Source organism: Oncorhynchus masou, chromosome 28, assembly GCF_036934945.1.
Source record: "Oncorhynchus masou masou isolate Uvic2021 chromosome 28, UVic_Omas_1.1, whole genome shotgun sequence".
Taxonomy (NCBI): domain Eukaryota; kingdom Metazoa; phylum Chordata; class Actinopteri; order Salmoniformes; family Salmonidae; genus Oncorhynchus; species Oncorhynchus masou.
The window spans coordinates 4,084,391-4,104,152 of NC_088239.1; the positions used below are offsets into that span (position 1 = coordinate 4,084,391).

General features: G+C 46.5%; 1 pseudogene; it reads left to right on the plus strand.

The window, feature by feature from the left end:
* The window catches only part of LOC135517114 (nuclear receptor coactivator 2-like), a 170,854-nt pseudogene that overhangs the window by 61,375 nt on the left and 89,717 nt on the right, over positions 1-19,762 (plus strand).

Here is a 19,762-nt window from a genome sequence, read left to right on the forward strand (position 1 = left end):
CAGCATGCTCACATAGGTGTTCCTTTTGTCCAGGTGTGAAAGGGCAGTGTGGAGTGCAATAGAGATTGCATCATCTGTGTATCTGTTGGTGCGGTATGCAAATTGGAGTGGGTGTAAGGTTTCTGGGATAATGGTGTTGATGTGAGCCATGACCAGTCTTTCAAAGCACTTCATGGATACAGACGTGAGTGCTTCGGTTCGGTAGTCATTTAGGCAGGTTCTTGTTCTTTGGCACAGGGACCGTGGTGGTCTGCTTGAAACGTGTTGGTATTACAGACTGGGTCAGGGAGAGGTTGAACATGTCAGTGAAGACACTTGCCAGTTGGTCAGCGCATGCTCGGAGTACACGTCCTGGTAATCCGTCTGGCCATGCGGCCCTGTGACTGTTGACCTGTTTAAAGGTCTTGCTCACATTGGCTGCTGAGAGCGTGATCAAATAGTCGTCAGGAACAGTTGATGCTCTCATGCATGTTTCAGTGTTACTTGCCCCGACGCGAGCAAGTTATTTAGCTCGTCTGGTAGGCCCGTGTCACTGGGCAGCTCTTGGCCGTGTTTCCCTTTATAGTCTGTAATAGTTAGCAAGCCCTGCCACATCCGTCGAGCGTTGGAGCTGGTGTAGTACGACTCGATCTTGGTCCTGTATTGACACTTTTCCTGTTTGATGGTTCGTGGGAGGGAATTGCAGGATTTCTTTATAAGCTTCCGGGTTAGAGTCCTGCTTCTTGAAAGCTCAGTGCGAATGTTGCCTGTAATCCATGGCTTCTGGTTGGGGTATGTACGGTCACTGTGGGGACAACGTCCTCTGCACTTATTGATAAAGCCACTGATGATGGTGTACTCCATCGGAAATATCCCGGAGACATATTCCGAGTAGTCACTGGTGCTTCCTGCTTTCATTTCTGCTTGTAAGCAGGAATCGGGAAGATAGAGTTATGGTCAGATTTCCCAAACGGAGGGCGAGGGAGAGCTTTGTACGCGTCTCTGTGTGTGGAGTAAAGGTGGTCTAGAGTTGTTTTTTTCCCCACTGGTTGCACATTTAACATGCTGATAGAAATTTGGTAAAAGAAATTTAAGTTTCCCTGCATTAAAGTCCCCCGGCTACTGAGAGCGCCACCTTTGGGTGAGCGTTTTCTGACTGTGGTGGTATGTAAACAGCTACAAAGAATACAGAAGACAAACTCTCTCGGTAGGCAGTGTGGTCTACAGCTTATCATGAGATACTCAACCTCGGGCAAGCAAACCTTGAGTCTTCCTTAGATATCGTGCACCAGCTGTTGTTTACATAAATGCATAGGCCCTGCCCCGTGTCTTACCGGAGGCTGCTGTTCTGTCCTGGCGATAGTGTATAACCTGCCAGTTGTATGTTCTTAATGTCGTCTTTCAGCCACGACTTGGTAGGATAAACAGGCTTTCAGTTCGTCCCTTTATTTTCCAGCGATTGAACGTTAGCTAGCATGACGGAAGGCAAGGGCAGATTAGCCACTCGTTGCCTGATCTTCACAAGGCACCCTGATCTCTTTCCGCGAAATCTCTGTTTCCTTCTCCAGCGAATCACGGGGATCTGGGCCTGGTCGGGTGTCTGTAGTATCTCCCTCCCGTCCGGCTCATTGAAGGAAAACTCTTCGTCTAGTTTGAGGTGAGTAACCGCTGTTCTGATGTCCAGAAGCTCTTTTTCGGTCACGAGAGACGGTAGCAGCAACATTATATACAAAACAAGTTACGAACAACGAGAAAAAATAAACAGCATAGCATGGTTGGTTAAGAGCAGATAAGACGGCAGACTCCAGCGCCATCATTCTGCTATCCACAATGCATCACTGTATCAGATTGAGTCAATGACGTACGTTGATGACATAATTGAATCGATGACATACGTCCTGCTGTTAATAGAAGCCCTCTGACAGAGCAGAGGAGACACACTGGAGGATTGGAGATGGCATGTTATATGACCCTGTATAGAGACGAGAGTGAGTGTGTGTAGTGGTGCCATTTATGATGTGCCGGCTGTCATTGTCAAGGTGGCGTTAAGTTACGATGGTCACACACACACACAGACGGTGCCTGAACAGGGGCCGCTAAGGTCAATGAGAACCAGGCAACCAATCATATCCAACCGTCCAAAGCACTTACGTGTTGTAGGGATGGCAACAGCCAATAATATCTAACAGCTCAAAGTACTACAGGCTGGGAGGGATGGCAACAGCCAATAATATCTAACAGCTCAAAGTACTACAGGCTGGGAGGGATGGCAACAGCCAATAATATCTAACAGCTCAAAGTACTACAGGCTGGGAGGGATGGCAACAGCCAATAATATCTAACAGCTCAAAGTACTACAGGCTGGGAGGGATGGCAACAGCCAATAATATCTAACAGCTCAAAGTACTACAGGCTGGGAGGGATGGCAACAGCCAATAATATCTAACAGCTCAAAGTACTACAGGCTGGGAGGGATGGCAACAGCCAATAATATCTAACAGCTCAAAGTACTACAGGCTGGGAGGGATGGCAACAGCCAATAATATCTAACAGCTCAAAGTACTACAGGCTGGGAGGGATGGCAACAGCCAATAATATCTAACAGCTCAAAGTACTACAGGCTGGGAGGGATGGCAACAGCCAATCAGGTCCATTGGGAATATAGTGACTCGCTCGGATTGGGAGAGGGACTCTGCGAATCAGATTGTGTGTTTTAAAAGTAATAGCGATGGACAATGTTAGGGCTGGTTCATATGCAACAACTCTGATGGATGGTCATTTAGAGGTGGGGAGATGCTCATGTTACATATCACCTTAAATGACTTGACTGATGCACAGCCTAGCTAATGTAAGAATACCAATCAAATCCTCTAGCTGGATATTCTGCTGGCAGCTCAACGCTAAGCAGGCCAACACTAAGACCTCTAAGCAGCTCGACACTAAGCAGCTCGACACTAAGCAGGCCGACACTAAGCAGGCCGACACTAAGACCTCGAAGCAGCTCGACACTAAGCAGTCCAACACTAAGACCTCTAAGCAGCTCGACACTAAGCAGGCTGACACTAAGACCTCTATGCAGCTGGACACCAAGCAGGCCGACACCAAGCAGGCCGACACCAAGCAGGCCGACACCAAGCAGGCCGACACCAAGCAGGCCGACACCAAGCAGGCCGACACCAAGCAGGCCGACACCAAGCAGGCTGACACTAAGACCTCTATGCATTTACATTTACATTTAAGTCATTTGGCAGACGCTCTTATCCAGAGCGACTTACAAATTGGTGAATTCACCTTATGACATCCAGTGGAACAGCCACTTTACAATAGTGCATCTAAATCATTTAAGGGGGGGTGAGAAGGATTACTTTATCCTATCCTAGGTATTCCTTAAAGAGGTGGGGTTTCAGGTGTCTCCGGAAGGTGGTGATTGACTCCGCTGTCCTGGCGTCGTGAGGGAGTTTGTTCCACCATTGGGGGCCAGAGCAGCGAACAGTTTTGACTGGGCTGAGCGGGAACTGTACTTCCTCAGTGGTAGGGAGGCGAGCAGGCCAGAGGTGGATGAATGCAGTGCCCTTGTTTGGGTGTAGGGCCTGATCAGAGCCTGGAGGTACTGCGGTGCCATTCCCCTCACAGCTCCGTAGGCAAGCACCATGGTCTTGTAGCGGATGCGAGCTTCAACTGGAAGCCAGTGGAGAGAGCGGAGGAGCGGGGTGACGTGAGAGAACTTGGGAAGGTTGAACACCAGACGGGCTGCGGCGTTCTGGATGAGTTGTAGGGGTTTAATGGCACAGGCAGGGAGCCCAGCCCACAGCGAGTTGCAGTAATCCAGACGGGAGATGACAAGTGCCTGGATTAGGACCTGCGCCGCTTCCTGTGTGAGGCAGGGTCGTACTCTGCGGATGTTGTAGAGCATGAACCTACAGGAACGGGCCACCGCCTTGATGTTAGTTGAGAACGACAGGGTGTTGTCCAGGATCACGCCAAGGTTCTGGGAGGAGGACACAATGGAGTTGTCAACCGTGATGGCGAGATCATGGAACGGGCAGTCCTTCCCCGGGAGGAAGAGCAGCTCCGTCTTGCCGAGGTTCAGCTTGAGGTGGTGATCCGTCATCCACACTGATATGTCTGCCAGACATGCAGAGATGCGATTCGCCACCTGGTCATCAGAAGGGGGAAAGGAGAAGATTAATTGTGTGTCGTCTGCATAGCAATGATAGGAGAGACCATGTGAGGTTATGACAGAGCCAAGTGACTTGGTGTATAGCGAGAATAGGAGAGGGCCTAGAACAGAGCCCTGGGGGACACCAGTGGTGAGAGCGCGTGGCGAGGAGACAGATTCTCGCCACGCCACCTGGTAGGAGCGACCTGTCAGGTAGGACGCAATCCAAGCGTGGGCCGCACCGGAGATGCCCAACTCGGAGAGGGTGGAGAGGAGGATCTGATGGTTCACAGTGTCGAAGGCAGCCGATAGGTCTAGAAGGATGAGAGCAGAGGAGAGAGAGTTAGCTTTAGCAGTGCGGAGCGCCTCCGTGATACAGAGAAGAGCAGTCTCAGTTGAATGACTAGTCTTGAAACCTGACTGATTTGGATCAAGAAGGTCATTCTGAGAGAGATAGCGGGAGAGCTGGCCAAGGACGGCACGTTCAAGAGTTTTGGAGAGAAAAGAAAGAAGGGATACTGGTCTGTAGTTGTTGACATCGGAGGGATCGAGTGTAGGTTTTTTCAGAAGGGGTGCAACTCTCGCTCTCTTGAAGACGGAAGGGACGTAGCCAGCGGTCAGGGATGAGTTGATGAGCGAGGTGAGGTAAGGGAGAAGGTCTCCGGAAATGGTCTGGAGAAGAGAGGAGGGGATAGGGTCAAGCGGGCAGGTTGTTGGGCGGCCGGCCGTCACAAGAAGCGAGCTTTCATCTGGAGAGAGAGGGAGAAAGAGGTCAGAGCACAGGGTAGGGCAGTGTGAGCAGAACCAGCGGTGTCGTTTGACTTAGCAAACGAGGATCGGATGTCGTCGACCTTCTTTTCAAAATGGTTGACGAAGTCATCTGCAGAGAGGGAGGAGGGGGGGGAGGGGGAGGAGGATTCAGGAGGGAGGAGAAGGTGGCAAAGAGCTTCCTAGGGTTAGAGGCAGATGCTTGGAATTTAGAGTGGTAGAAAGTGGCTTTAGCAGCAGAGACAGAGGAGGAAAATGTAGAGAGGAGGGAGTGAAAGGATGCCAGGTCCGCAGGGAGGCGAGTTTTCCTCCATTTCCGCTCGGCTGCCCGGAGCCCTGTTTAGGGGCTCTATGCAGCTGGACACCGAGCAGGCCGACACCGAGCAGGCCGACACCGAGCAGGCCGACACCGAGCAGGCCGACACCGAGCAGGCCGACACCGAGCAGGCCGACACCGAGCAGGCCGACACCGAGCAGGCCGACACCAAGCAGGCCGACACTAAGCAGGCCGACACTAAGCAGGCCGTGTCTATGAACACCAAGCAGGCCGTCTCCAGGAACCCCAAGCAGGCCGTCTCCAGGAACCCCAAGCAGGCCGTCTCCAGGAACACCAAGCAGGCCGTCTCCAGGAACCCCAAGCAGGCCGTCTCCAGGAACCCCAAGCAGGCCGTCTCCAGGAACCCCAAGCAGGCCGTCTCCAGGAACACCAAGCAGGCCGTCTCCAGGAACCCCAAGCAGGCACCAAGAGCAGCACAAGGACATGTGGAGACCCCCGAGAGCAGCACTAGGACCTGCGGTGTCCCCGAGAGCAGCACTAGGACATGTGGAGACCCGAGAGAAGCATTGGGACATGTAAAGACAACCTCATGGCAATCTTCACAACTCCATAGCTTCATGCCATGTTGTTGTGGATCAGTGTCTTGTCACTCACAGTTCACACAATGATCCTGTTTTGGTCCTAAATGACACCGTAGTCCTTACGTAGCACTATGAGTCCTGGGCAGAAGTAATTCACTATATAGGGTGTCACAAGGGATGAAGATATGGCTCCTGACTCTGGGATGAGGCTCCTGACTCTGGGATGAGGCTCCCGACTCTGGGATGAGGCTCCCGACTCTGGGATGAGGCTCCCGACTCTGGGATGAGGCTCCCGACTCTGGGATGAGGCTCCCGACTCCGGGATGAGGCTCCCGACTCTGGGATGAGGCTCCCGACTCCGGGATGAGGCTCCCGACTCCGGGATGAGGCTCCCGACTCTGGGATGAGGCTCCCGACTCTGGGATGAGGCTCCTGACTCTGCCGATAATGTCTGTCCTCGTTCACTGGTGGCATATTCAAAGCCATCAAGCTGTTAAAGAACTGCTTGTCCCCTTCACAGTAATGCAATTCTCTCTCTCCTTCTCTGCCTCTCTCAATTCAATTCAGTAAACTTTATTGACATCTCAAGTTAAATTACTTACATTGTCAACGTTTACATTTAACAAAAATGGTGTGACCAACAGCAGTAATACTGGGATTACCTTTATCAGCAACTACAACAACAATATTAATGAGAATAATAATACATTAAAGCAATAGTAGTAGACCAGTGTCAACCTGACTGAGAAGACACATGACCTGGTCGTAGACCAGTCTCAACCTGACTGAGAAGACACATGACCTGGTAGTAGACCAGTCTCAACCTGACTGAGAAGACACATGACCTGGTAGTAGATCAGTCTCAACCTGACTGAGAAGACACATGACCTGGTAGTAGACCAGTCTCAACCTGACTGAGAAGACACATGACCTGGTAGTAGACCAGTCTCAACCTGACTGAGAAGACACATGACCTGGTAGTAGACCAGTCTCAACCTGACTGAGAAGACACATGACCTGGTAGTAGACCAGTCTCAACATGACTGAGAAGACACATGACCTGGTAGTCGACCAGTCTCAACCTGACTGATAAGACACATGACCTGGTAGTAGACCAGTCTCAACCTGACTGAGAAGACACATGACCTGGTAGTAGACCAGTGTCAACCTGACTGAGAAGACACATGACCTGGTAGTAGACCAGTCTCAACCTGACTGAGAAGACACATGACCTGGTAGTAGACCAGTCTCAACCTGACTGAGAAGACACATGACCTGGTAGTAGACCAGTCTCAACCTGACTGAGAAGACACATGACCTGACCTGTAGTAGACCAGTGTCAACCTGACTGAGAAGGTTTACACATGACCTGGTAGTAGACCAGTCTCAACCTGACTGAGAAGACACATGACCTGGTAGTAGACCAGTCTCAACCTGACTGAGAAGACACATGACCTGGTAGTAGATCAGTCTCAACCTGACTGAGAAGACACATGACCTGGTAGTAGACCAGTCTCAACCTGACTGAGAAGACACATGACCTGGTAGTAGACCAGTGTCAATATGACTGAGAAGACACATGACCTGGTAGTAGACCAGTCTCAACCTGACTGAGAAGACACATGACCTGGTAGTAGACCAGTGTCAATATGACTGAGAAGACACATGACCTGGTAGTAGACCAGTCTCAACCTGACTGAGAAGACACATGACCTGGTATGAAAGACAAAACTGAATGGGAAATATTATTGACATTACATTTCACTGGATGTCCCTCAGGTTGTGGCAGGAGGACACATATTTGGCTTTTCACCCAATAAATACTACATTTTTTCGTAATCTTTTATAGTTACACCCCTCAGCCTGGTTCCTCTCTAGGTTTCTTCCGAGGTTCTGGCCTTTCTAGGGAGTTTTTCCTAGCCACCGTGCTTCTACACCTGCATTGTTTCCTGTTTGGGGTTCTATGGCTGCGTTTCTGTACAGCACTTTGAGATATCAGCTGATGTACGAAGGGCTTTATAAATACATTTGATTTGATAGTTTCAAATTCTTTGTACTGAATGATAATTTGGGGAATAAATATTATCTTAGGTCTACCTCTCCCCTGGAGCAGAGTGAGCACAGCCTGTCTCTCTGGGCAACCAGGCTTTCTTTCTCTCTCACTCTCTCTGCCCCTCTCTCTCTTCCCTCTCTCTCTCTCTCTCCCTCTTTGCTCTCTCTCTGCCCCCCCTCTCTCTCTCTGCCCCCCTCTCACTTTCTGCCCTCTCTCTGTCTGCCCCTCCCTCTCTCTCTCTGCCCCTCCTCTCTGCCCCCCTGTCTCTCTCTGCCCCTTCTCTTTCTGCACCTCTCTCTCTTTGCCCCCTCTCTTTCTGCACCTCTCTCTCTCTGCCCCCTCTCTCTCTGCCCCTCTCTCTTTCTGCCCCTCTCTCTCTCTGCCCCTTTCTCTCTGCCCCTCCCTCTCTCTCTCTGCCCCTCCCTCTCTCTCTCTGCCCCTCCCTCTCTCTCTCTGCCCCTCCCTCTCTCTCTGCCCCCTCCCTCTCTCTCGCTGCCCCCCACTCTCTGTGCCCCCTCTCTCTGTCTGCCCCCTCACTCTCTCTCTCTCTGCCCCTCCCTCTCTCTCTCTCTCTCTCTGCCCGTCCCTCTCTCTTTCTGCCCCTCTCTCTCTTTCTGCATCTCTCTGCCTCTCCACAGCTTTGATTTCACTTATTGCTGCAACACAGACCCTGCTGTCATTAGGCTTAAGTAGGCCAATGCAATCCAGCAGGGAGATTGGCGCTAGCTAGAGCAACGGGTAACTCCTCCCTTTTGACATGTGCTGGCTGGCACTACGCTAGGCTAACGCTAGCTGAGCCATCTTATGGTACTGCTGTTCTGTGCTGTTCAGTCTTATGTAATGGTTGAGAACAGAACACAGTGTGCTGTGGCCGTTACCATGGTTAACTGTGGCTCGGAGTTTAACACAACACACTGTACTGCACCGGTCTGGCCGTCTGGCTGTTGCTCTGCCTCACTTGTTTCTCTCTAGCTCTTTGCTCTCGCTGTCTTGCACCCCCCCTCTCTCTCTCTATCCCTCTCCCTCTGTCTAGTACCTAACTGACCTGTCTGGTAGGACTGAACCAGAGAATCTACTGCGGTCGCTGGCTGAACAATTGTATGGAGAGGAGAGACATCAGATCTGTGGTGCTTCTACACCTGCATTGCTTGCTGTTTGGGGTTTTAGGCTGGGTTTCTGTACAGCACTTTGATATATCAGCTGATATCTATATATATATCTATATATAAATATATTTGATTTGATTTGATAAAGGGAATCTGAGTGAACAAAACACAACGATGACGTTTTTAATTTACTTCATAAACTAAGTGATGCAACACCCACAATGCCCTTGTGTGAAAAAGTAAATTGCCTCCTTAACACTCGGTGACTGTTTGTGCCCCCTTTTAGCTGTAATGACTCCAACCAAACACTTCCTCTAGTTATTAACCAGTCCTCCTTTAGCTGTAATGACTCCAACCAAACACTTCCTGTAGTTATTAACCAGTCCTCCTTTAGCTGTAATGACTCCAACCAAACACTTCCTGTAGTTATTAACCAGTCCTCCTTCAGCTGCAATGACTCCAACCAAACACTTCCTGTAGTTATTAACCAGTCCTCCTTCAGCTGCAATGACTCCAACCAAACACTTCCTGTAGTTATTAACCAGTCCTCCTTCAGCTGCAATGACTCCAACCAAACACTTCCTGTAGTTATTAACCAGTCCTCCTTCAGCTGTAATGACTCCAACCAAACACTTCCTGTAGTTATTAACCAGTCCTCCTTCAGCTGTAATGACTCCAACCAAACACTTCCTGTAGTTATTAACCAGTCCTCCTTCAGCTGTAATGACTCCAACCGAACACTTCCTGTAGTTATTAACCAGTTTCTCCTTCAGCTGCAATGACTCCAACCAAACACTTCCTGTAGTTATTAATCACTCTCTGACGTCGCCGCGGAGGAATTTCGCCCCTCTCTTTTCCATACGGAACTGCTTTAGCAATATTTGTGGGTTTGTTAAGCATAAACTGCTCTTTTCAAGTCCCACCACAACATCTCAATTGGGATTATGTCTGGACTTTGAAAACGCAGTACACATGAAAATGTTTAAAAAGCAACACATTTGAAGTTTTGGAATGGTCTAGTCAAAGTCCAGACCTCATCCCAATTGAGATGATGTGGCAGGACTTTAAATAAGTAGGTTGTGCTTGAAAACCCACAAATCAAGTCAAATCAAATGTTATTGGTCACATACACATGGTTAGCAGATGTTAATGCGAGTGTAGTGAAATGCTTGTGCTTGTAGATCCAACAGTACAGTAATATCTAACAAGTCATCTAACATTTCCACAACAACTACCTAATACACACAATCTAGTAAAGGAATGAGATGAGAATCTATAAGTATAAATATATGGATGAGCAGTGACAGAGTGGCTGAGATGCAATAGATAGTAAAGAATAGAGATCAGTATATACATATGGGATTTGTAAACATTTCTTAAAGTGTCATTATGTCGCTGAGTTAAAGCAGCCCTGCATAGCAGGACAGGAAGCCGAGTGGTTAGAGCGTTGGGCCAGTAACCAGCAGGTAGCCTAGTGGTCAGAGCGTTGGGCCAGTAACCAGCAGGAAGCCTAGTGGTTAGAGCGTTGGGCCAGTAACCAGCAGGAAGCCTAGTGGTTAGAGCGTTGGGCCAGTAACCAGCAGGTAGCCTAGTGGTCAGAGCGTTGGGCCAGTAACCAGCAGGCAGCCTAGTGGTCAGAGCGTTGGGCCAGTAACCAGCAGGTAGCCTAGTGGTCAGAGCGTTGGGCCAGTAACCAGCAGGTAGCCTAGTGGTCAGAGCGTTGGGCCAGTAACCAGCAGGAAGCCTAGTGGTTAGAGCGTTGGGCCAGTAACCAGCTGGAAGCATAGTGGTCAGAGCGTTGGGCCAGTAACCAGCAGGAAGCCTAGTGGTTAGAGCGTTGGGCCAGTAACCAGCAGGTAGCTAGTGGTCAGAGCGTTGGGCCAGTAACCAGCAGGAAGCCTAGTGGTTAGAGCGTTGGGCCAGTAACCAGCTGGAAGCCTAGTGGTTAGAGCGTTGGGCCAGTAACCAGCTGGAAGCCTAGTGGTTAGAGCGTTGGGATGCCAGTGTTGGGATGGTGGGATGCCAGTGTTGGGATGGTGGGATGCCAGTGTTGGGATGGTGGGATGCCAGTGTTGGGATGACGGGATGCCAGTGTTGGGATGACGGGATGCCAGTGTTGGGATGACGGGATGCCAGTGTTGGGATGACGGGATGCCAGTGTTGGGATGGTGGGATGCCAGTGTTGGGATGGTGGGATGCCAGTGTTGGGATGGTGGGATGCCAGTGTTGGGATGGTGGGATGCCAGTGTTGGGATGGTGGGATGCCAGTGTTGGGATGATGGGATGCCAGTGTTGGGATGGTGGGATGATGGGATGCCAGTGTTGGGATGGTGGGATGCTAGTGCTGGGATGGTGGGATGCCAGTGTTGGGATGGTGGGATGCCAGTGTTGGGATGGTGGGATGCCAGTGTTGGGATGATGGGATGCCAGTGTTGGGATGGTGGGATGATGGGATGCCAGTGTTGGGATGGTGGGATGCTAGTGCTGGGATGGTGGGATGCCAGTGTTGGGATGGTGGGATGCCAGTGTTGGGATGCCAGTGTTGGGATGGTGGGATGCCAGTGTTGGGATGCCAGTGTTGGGATGGTGGGATGCCAGTGTTGGGATGCCAGTGTTGGGATGATGGGATGCCAGTGTTGGGATGGTGGGATGCCAGTGTTGGGATGCCAGTGTTGGGATGGTGGGATGCCAGTGCTGGGATGGTGGGATGCCAGTGATGGGATGCCAGTGCTGGGATGATGGGATGCCAGTGCTGGGATGGTCTCAGTCAACAAACTGTCTCACTCTCGTCTCGGTCAACACTTTGTCACTGTCACTGAGCACACTGTTTTTGGGGTGAGTGGGGAGCTCTCTCACTGCCCCCCCCCCTCTCTTCATCTCTCTTTCCTTCTCGCTCTCTCTCAGCACTCCTTCTCACTCAGCGCTCTCGTTTCAGTCTCTCTGGGGAGAGTGGCACCATCAGAAGGAAATAATTGAATCTGTTTCTCTGCTCCACTTTCACTCGTTCCTCCTGCGTTGGATCAACCAGTGTCGCCAGCGTTAGAAGGCACATCTGAACGCGTGTGTGCGTCTGTGTAAACAGCTAATAGCCCAACAGCCAGTTCACTTGGTGAGGATATTCCCAAGATTCCCCTACACTTTGGAGCTCAGAGTCAGACTACCCCCATAATTGATCACTGGTGTTATCTGTCACTTGTGCGAAGTTGTCTTGCTATATCTCCAAACGCTGTTCTGTTTGTGATACAGTGCATTTGGAAAGTATTCAGACCCCTTGACTTTTTCCACATTTTCTTACGTTACAGCCTTATTCGAAAATGGATAAATTAGTTCAGTTTTTTTCTCATCAATCTGCACACAATACCCCATAATGACAAAGCAAAACAGGTTTTTAGAAATGTTTGCAAATGTATTATAAATAAAAAACTGAAATATCATATTTACATAAGTATTCAGACTCTTTACCTCAGTACTTTGTTGAAGCACCTTTTGCAGCAATTACAGCATCGAGATATGACGCTACAAGCTTGGCAAACCTGTATTTAGGGAGTTTCTCCCATTCTTTTCTGCAGATCCTCTCAAGCTCTGTCAGGTTGGATGGGGAGTGTCGCTGCATAGCTATTCTCAGGTCTCTCCAGAGATTTGATAGGGTTCAAGTCAGGGCTCTGGCTGGGCCACTCAAGGACATTCAGAGACTTGTCCCGAAGCCACTGCTGCATTGCCTTGGCTGTGTGTTTATTGTCAATGTCCTTTTGGAAGGTGAACCTTCGCCTCAGACTGAGGTCCTGAGCGCTCTGGAGCAGGTTTTTTGTCAAGGATCTCTCCGTACTTTTCTCTGTTTATCTTTCCTTCGATCCTGACTAGTCTCCCAGTCCCTGCCGCTGAAAGGTATCCCCACAGCATGTTGCTGCCACCACCATGCTTCGCCGTACGGATGGTGCCAGGTTTCCTCCAGATGTGACGCTTGACATTCAAGCCAAAGAGTTCAATTTTTGTTTCATCAGACCAGGCAATCTTGTTTCTCATGGTCTAAGAATCCTTTAAGTGTCTTCTGGCAAAGTCCAAGCTGTGCCTTTTACTGATGAGTGGCTTCCGTCTGACCACTCTACCATAAATAACTGATTGGTGGAGTGCTGCAGAGCTGAGTGTCCTTCTGGAAGGTTCTCTCATCTCCACAGAGGAACTCTAGAGCTCTGTCAGAGTGACCATCTGGTTCTTGGTCACCTCCCTGACCAAGGCCCTTCTCCCCCGATTCCTCAGTTTGGCTGGGCGGCCAGCTCTACGAAGAGTCTTGGTGGTTCCAAACTTCTTCCATTTAAGAATGATGGAGGACACTGTGTTCATGGCGACCTTCAATGCTGCAGAAATATTTTGGTACCCTTCCCCAGATCTGTGTCTCCAGAAAATCCTGTCTCGGAGCTCTACGGACAATTCCTTCGACCTCATGGCTTGGTTTTTGCTCTGACATGCTCTATCAACTGTGGGACCTTTATATAGACATATGTGCCTTTCCAAATCATGTCCAGTCAGTTGAATCTACCACAGCTGGACTCCAAGTTGTAGAAACATCTAAAGGAAGATCAATGGAAGCAGGATGCACCTGAGCTCAATTTTGAGTCTCATAGCAAAGGGTCTGAATACTTTTTTCTAACATTTCCTAAAAACATTTGGTCACGTAGAGAGGGTATTATGTGTGTAGATTCATTATAATGTTTAATTTAATTAAAATAATTTTAGAATAAGGCTGTACCTTAACAAAGTGTGGGAGAAGTGAAGGTGTCTGAATACTTTCCTGAAGTCTAAACTCTGTTCTGTGTGTTCCCTGTAACAGACGCTGATATGCAGTGAGGATGAGTGGTGCTGGTGAAAACCCCTCGAACCCTGCTGCCAGGGCCGAGTCGCGGAAACGCAAGGAATGTTCCTCTGACCTGTTGGGTCCCAGGTAGGAACAGCTGTCTTTACTATGCTACATCTACTAAACTCTACTATACTAAACTAAACTCTACTATACTAAACTCTAATCTACTATACTAAACTATACTACACTATACTAAACTCTACTCTACTATACTAAACTCTACTATACGATACTAAGCTCTACTATACTATACTAAACGCTACTATACTAAACTCTACTCTACTATACTAAACTCTGCTATACTAAACTCTACTATACTAAACTCTACTCTGCTCTACTAAACTATACTCTACTATACTCTACTATACTAAACTCAACTATACTGAACTCTAATTGGCAATACTGAACTATACTATACTAAACTCTACCATACTAAACGCTACTTTGCAAAACTGAACTATACTAAACTCTACTCTACTAAACTCTACTCTATTCTACTCTACTGAACTCTACTATATTATACTAAACTCTACTCTACTAAACTATGTTTGGCAATACTGAACTCTACTATACCAAACTATGCTAAACTCTACTCTACTATACTAAAATATACTGTACTAAACTATACTATACTAAACTCTACTCTACTATACAAAACTATACTATACTAAACTCTACCTGGCAATACTGAACTCTACTATACTATACTAAACTATACTATAGTAAACTCTACTTGGCGATACTGAACGCTACTATACTAAACTCTACTCTACTAAACTCTACCTGGCAATACTGAAATATTATATTCTAAACTCTGCTATACTGAACTCTACTATACTAAACTCTACTATACTAAACTCTACTCTACTAAACTCTACTCTACTAAACTCTACCATTCTAAACTCTGCTATACTGAACTCTACTCTACTAAACTCTACTATACTGAACTCTACTATACTAAACTCTACTATACTAAACTCTACTATACTAAACTCTACTCTACTAAACTCTACCATTCTAAACTCTGCTATACTGAACTCTACTATACTAAACTCTACTATACTAAACTCTACTCTACTAAACTCTACTATACTAAACTCTACTCTACTAAACTCTACTATACTGAACTCTACTATACTAAACTCTACTAAACTCTACTCTACTAAACTCTACCATTCTAAACTCTGCTATACTGAACTCTACTATACTAAACTCTACTATACTAAACACTACTTGGCAAAACTGAACTATACTAAACTCTGATTGGCAATACTGAACTCTACTAAACTCTACTATACCAAACTATACTAAACTCTACTATACTAAGCTCTACTATAATATACTAAACTGTACTAAACTCTACTCTACTATACTAACTCTGCTTGGCAATACTGGACTCTACTATACCAAACTCTACTATACCCTACTAGACTCTACTCTACTATACTAAACTCTACTATACTAAACTCTACTCTGCTAAACTCTACTATACTACAATATACTATACCAAACGCTACTATATTAGGCTCTGCTTTACTATGCCAAACTCTACTCTACTTGACTCTACTAAACTCTACTAAACTCTACTCTACTCTACTATACTAAACTCTACTCTACTAAACTCTACTCTACTATACTAAACTCTACTCTACTATACTAAACTCTACTAAACTTTACTATACTAAACTCTACTTTACTGAACTTTACTCTACTAATATCTGCTTCACTAAACTATACCTTACTATACTAAACTCTACTATTCTAAACTCTACAAAACTGTACTATACTCTACTGAACTCTGCTAAACTATACCATATTATACTCTACTGAACTTTACTATACTAAACTCTACTTGACTATGCTAAACTTTACTATACTAAACCCTACTTAACTATTCTAAACTCTACTCTACTAAACTGTACACTAGTATACTCGAGTATACTAAACTCCGCTCTACTATACTAAACGCTACTTGGCAATACTAAACTCTACTAAACTAAACTATACTCTACATTACTACACTGAACTCTACTCTACTACACTCTATTGTACTAAACTCTGCTTTGCCATACTAAACTCTACTATACTAAACTCTGCTTTGCCATACTAAACTCTACTTTACTAAACTCTACTGTACCATACTAAACTCTACTAAACTCTATTGTACTAAACCCTACATTACTATACTAAACTCTGCTTTACCATACTAAACTCTACTAAACTCTACTGTACTAAACTCTACTGTACCATACTAAACTCTACTAAACTCTATTGTACTAAACCCTACATTACCATACTAAACTCTACTTTACCATACTAAACTCTACTCAACTCTACTGTACTAAACTACTTTACTATATATACTAAACCGAACTCCACGATACTAAACTCTACTCTACTGTACTAAACTCTCCTAAACTCTACCATACTAAACTAAATGGAACTCTACTTTACCATACTAAACTCTGCTATACTAAACTAAATTGAACTCTACTCTACCGTACTAAACTCTACTATACTAAACTAAATGGAACTCTACTTTACCATACCAAACTCTACTAAACTCTATTGTACTAAACCCTACATTACCATACTAAACTCTACTTTACCATACTAAACTCTACTCAACTCTACTGTACTAAACTACTTTACTATATATACTAAACCGAACTCTACGATGCTAAACTCTACTCTACTGTACTAAACTCTCCTAAACTCTACCATACTAAACTAAATGGAACTCTACTTTACCATACTAAACTCTGCTATACTAAACTAAATGGAACTCTACTCTACCATACTAAACTCTGCTATACTAAACTAAATGGAACTCTACTTTACCATACCAAACTCTGCTATACTAAACTAAATGGAACTCTACTTTACCATACCAAACTCTACTAAACTCTATTGTACTAAACCCTACTTTACCATACTAAACTCTGCTATACTAAACTAAATGGAACTCTACTTTACCGTACCAAACTCTACAAAACTACTTTGCTCTTATTCTAACTTTCTATAGGCAACTCAAACGCTACAGACTGAGCACTGCTCCAAGTCTACACAGTACCTTCAGGATGCTATAGGCCTGCTAGTGGAGATATAAACTACTTATCATAAGCCTAACTTTATGTAAGAGGCCAGACCTGATTATTTAACTAAGCGTACAGTTAAATAAGGCTGACTTGGCTGACCACTTGGCTGACCGATTGGCTGGCTGACCGCCTGGCTGACTCGGCTGACCGATTGGCTGGCTGACCGATTGGCTGGCTGACCGATTGGCTGTTTGGCTGATCATGATTATGATGGTTGCCAACCCTATAGTTCTGTCATGATTATAACTCTGGTACGTCACCTGTCACCTGTCACCTGTCACCTGTCACCTGTCTACTGCTTCCTAATTATTGGTGTATGAATCAGGTGCTACCGGTTCATCAAGGCACAGACAAACAGACTCCTAAACAGCTTCTATCCCCTGACAACTAATGCTCTCCCTCACACCTCTCCCTCACACCTCTCCCTCACACCTCTCCCTCACACCTACACTGCTCTCCCTCACACCTACACTGCTCTCCCTCACACCTCTCCCGCACACCTACACTGCTCTCCCGCACACCTACACTGCTCTCCCTCACACCTACACTGCTCTCCCTCACACCTACACTGCTCTCCCGCACACCTACACTGCTCTCCCTCACACCTACACTGCTCTCCCTCACACCTCTCCCTCACACCTACACTGCTCTCCCTCACACCTACACTGCTCTCCCTCACACCTACACTGCTCTTCCTCACACCTCTCCCTCACACCTACACTGCTCTCCCGCACACCTACACTGCTCTCCCTCACACCTCTCCCTCACACCTCTCCCGCACACCTACACTGCTCTCCCTCACACCTACACTGCTGCTAAAATGATTATTGATTTGTTTATTACCGCCACTACAATGCTGCTAAAATGATTATTGATTAGTTTATTACTTTCACTACACTGCTGCTAAAATGATTATTGATTCGTTTATTACCGCCACTACAATGCTGCTAAAATGATTATTGATTAGTTTATTACTTTCACTACACTGCTGTTTGCTGATTTTCAGTTCCCATTAGAATCTTATCTATTTATCCTGCTTCTGGTCACACTTACACCTGTTTACATACACAGTGCATTCAGAAGGTATTCAAACCCATTGACTTATTACACATTTTGTTAAATTACAGCCTTATTCGAAAATGGATTTCAAAAAAAAAAAAATCCCCTCATCAATCTATACACAATATCCCATAATGACAAAGAAAAACATTTTTTTGCAAATTTATAAACAAAAACAATCCAGATATATCAAATTTTTACATAAGTTTTCAGACGCTTTACTCAGTACTTTGTTGAAGCACCTTTGGCCTAGATTACAGCCTCAAGTCTTCTTGGGTGTGACGCTACAAGCTTGGCAAACCTGTATTTGGGGAGTTTCTCCCATTCTTCTCTGCAGATCCTCTCAAGCTCTGTAAGGATGGTTGGGGAGCATCGCTGCACAGCTATTTTCAGGTCTCTCCAGAGATGCTTGATAGAGTTAAAGACTGGCTCTGACTGGGCCGTTCAAGGACATTCAGAGACTTGTCCCGAAGCCACTCCTACGTTGTCCTGGCTGTGTGCTTAGGGTTGTTGTCCTGTTGAAAGGTCTGAGGTCATGAGTGCTCTGGAGCAGGTTTTCATCAAGGATTTCTCTGTAGTTACTCTCTTCATCTTTCCCTTGATCCTGACTAGTCTCCCAGTCCCTGCCGCAGAAAACATCCCCACAGCATGATGCTGCCACCACCATGCTTCATCGTAGTGATGCTGCCACCACCATGCTTCATCGTAGTGATGCTGCCACCACCATGCTTCATCGTAGTGATGCTGCCACCACCATACTTCATCGTAGGGATGGTGGCAGGTTTCCTCCAGATGTGACTCTTGGCAATTAGGCCAAGGAGTTCAATCTTGCTTTCATCAGATCAGACAATCTTTCTTCTCATGGTCTGAGTCCATTAGGTGCCTTTTGGAAAACTCAAACTTGTCATGTACCTTTTTACTACAGGTAACACCTTGGACAGCTAAGCACAGTTCTATCAGTGTGAACAGAGTCAGGAATGTGAAGCTAATGCTCTACATTCTCTCTCTACATGTCTCTCTCTCTTTCTGTCTGTCTGACTCTCTGTATTTCTCCCTGTCTGTCTTTCTAACCGTCTAATATAAAATAATATATCCCATTTAGCAGACGCTTTTGTCCAAAGCGACTTACAAGTCGGCTGGGGCCACTACTTTTACATATTTACATATGGGTGGCCCCAGCGGGAATCGAACCCACGACGCTTGGCGTTGCAAGCGCCATGCTCTACCGACTGAGCCACACAGGACCTCCCTCTCTTGGTCTCTCTATATCTCTATATCTCTATATCTGTCCCGATCCTCTGCCATGTCTCATGCTGCCCCCCCCCTCCCTGTCTCCTCAGCCCCAAACAAAGCATCGAGAAGAGAAACCGTGAGCATGAGAACAAGTACATTGAGGAGCTGGCCGAGCTGATCTTCGCTAACTTCAACGACATCGATAACTTCAACGTCAAACCTGACAAATGTGCTATCCTGAAGGAGACTGTCAAACAGATACGACAGATCAAAGAGCAAGGTACACTGCACTGCAATACAATACACTGCACTACAATACACTGCACTACAATACACCGCACTACAATACACTGCACTACAATACACTGCACTACAATACACCGCACTACAATACACCGCACTACAATACACTGCACTACAATACACTGCACTACAATACACTGCACTACAATACACTGCACTACAATACACTGCACTACAATACACTGCACTACAATACACCGCACTACAATACACTGCACTGCACTACAATACACTACACTACACTACAATACACTGCACTACTACAATACACTGCACTACAATACACTGCAC